We start from the raw sequence: 2717 nt of genomic DNA on the forward strand, positions 1-2717 counted from the left end.
AATTTTGGAATATTTGCAAAACAAGGTTAAAACATACTAATATAGAAAAAAAAAAAAACAGACGCAACTCTATATGAGTTCCACCCGTTATGGGGTTAACAAGAATCAAACTGCTTGGGACATAAACAGACACTAACTGAAACTAAAACTTACCTTATCTCCCGTTTAATCGTCATCCTCCTCATCTTTCTCTTCAAAGAGATGAGGTTCGTTTGCGTCTTGCCATACCATGATAACTTGCCAAGTCTGCCGCCGGGTGTCATCAACTCGTGCTAACCTGTTAAGTGTTACTATGTCTGATGGGTGTAAGGGGCAACCAAATGAGGCTGCATCTGCCATCCCAGCTAAGTCATAACTCGTAATGAACGAACCACCCAATTGGTGGGTCTCATGACTTCAACCCTTTTCTAATCCGTGAACTGGGTACATAATACAGGTAAACAACCACGTATGATGCGGCAAACCAAAACAGGCATAAGAAGATACTTATGCCTCATACTTTAGGCTCTCTTAAGATTAGCCACTAATACTCGGGGAATGTCATATCGGCGACGTCCCTCAGCTAAAGCAAGGAAAACGTCACCAGCGGTACTATTTGCAGAAATAAACTGCCACTCCCCCAAAATATTCATCATGATGAATAATATAGTGGTTCCTACATTCAGGGACAGGCTACCAAGGGCTATGTTATAACGCCCTTGGTCCATTATACGAAACACCCCTCCCCCATAATATTCATGGAAATATGTATAGTCATAAAGGTATGCATTATCGGTCATATATCCCCACGTGTGCATAGGATCAGGCAATGGCAATCTCGAAACTAACGCTACCAAAGACGTACTGAAATCTAGTGGCGTGTCATCAATTACAACGAAGAATTTTTGTTCTCCCTCTTGGTTACAATAGAAATTAACATGGTCATAGAAATAAGCTGAGATGAATACGAGTCATCATCACTTACCAGTAGATGCCGCCATCCTAACTACAAGATCCTGTTATGGAACCAACCTCCATAAGTCTCGCTGCCCAACAAGTCTTTGAAAGACTGCTCCGGTATGACTGTAGGAGATGTCATCACAAAACTACTCTCTAGAATAGCTGCAAATGATCCTGGAACAACCCACAAAAAATCGGAATTTTTCGTGCCTACGGATGTCAGAGTGTGGGGTGCACTCAACTATGCCTGGGTAGGTGTTTCGGCAGTAAACTGCTTCAACACAATGAGAGCAATGGTAAAGAACACACTAAGAAACAGAGGAATGTGATGTTGGGGGAGATGAAACTGAACCAAATAATGGCTGCCTACGTACCCAAGATCTATTCTCTAGGGATCAAGTTTCCACGTAGTTCCTTATGAAAAATGGTTTGATATTTATATCGATAGAGTAGAGAGTCCTTGTTGCTCAAGTAATCTTGTATCTTGAGTAATTGTGATAGAGCATAACTGTCAACTGATAACTATCTCTTTGATAAGAAATGAATCTGGACATAAATCAATGTACATTAGTGGCAAGCCATGTGGCTAAGGTTCAGCCTTAGACACATGAGTTAATGGGCCTGTACATTTATCTATGGTATTGCAAATTGGGCTTTAGCCCTGTTGATTAAACGAATAAAATAGAGGCCCCTACTAATGGACGTTTGCCACGTAGGTGGGGGTCGAAACACCGCCCCCTCTTTGTCATGCGAACAAAGTTCACATGGCAAAGAAGAGAAGAAAAATCATGGAAAACTTGAAATAATAAAAGAGTAAGCGGAGTGTATAACAAAATGTCGTGTGAACGTAAACGATAAGAAAAATGGACAATCGGAAAAAATTCGTGAATTAGTGGAAATGAAAAAATGTCAAATTAACGTATACGGGACGCAATGACGTAGTTAAATAAAAAATGGCCGAAAATGCACAGATAAAATAAAAGATGCACATAAATAAAATTGCAATAGAAATTGATTGGCGAAAATGTACCGAACACGTCACGTGATAACGCGAAATTTGAGTGCGATGAAGCGTGCCAACGGAATAACGATACTCGGATTATACCGTTGAAAACTGTGGAGAAAAATTCGCGAATGACTATGAACGAAATAATTGGAATTCGAAATATGTCCGAAATAACGAGAAGATGTGAACGTGAAAATACCACAGAAACTAGGACTCCAAAATGAAATCCGGATTGGATAATGCTTATCATCAAGTCTTGTACATGAAGTCGGTTTGGTTTAGCTAATAGAATTACACATGGACTGAAATACGGGAGCAGCTCAAAGAATATATAAACAGAGAACAGAGAGGCTCGATCCAAACCGGCCATTAGTTTCGACGAAGAAAAGCTGCGTGTAGACGAAGAAAAGGTTAGTACTGTTTTGCTGTTTATGTATACATGCGTCTTATATCTGATACTCAACCTCTTCTTCTGTCTCCTCTACTTCCAGGTAACCCCTCTCCTCATCTTCTTCTTCTCCTTCTACTTCTTCTTTTTTTTTTTTTTTTTTTTTGTTTCCGCATATTCGCTGGAGAATTTTGAATATGTATTACAATAATAGACCTGTGGCCGATTTGTCGGAGTTGAAGAATACTTGGTCCTTGTGGAATCGTGCCAAGAGCTGTCATCTTGCTTTTAACCAAACAGAGCTCAAAGTGGAATTTCCTATCCCAATAACTGCTTGTAACGTCATGATTGAGCTTGACTCTTTTTTATGAGAATCTTCAAGCT

This window comes from Coptis chinensis, chromosome 9, assembly GCF_015680905.1.
Source record: "Coptis chinensis isolate HL-2020 chromosome 9, ASM1568090v1, whole genome shotgun sequence".
Taxonomy (NCBI): Eukaryota; Viridiplantae; Streptophyta; class Magnoliopsida; order Ranunculales; family Ranunculaceae; genus Coptis; species Coptis chinensis.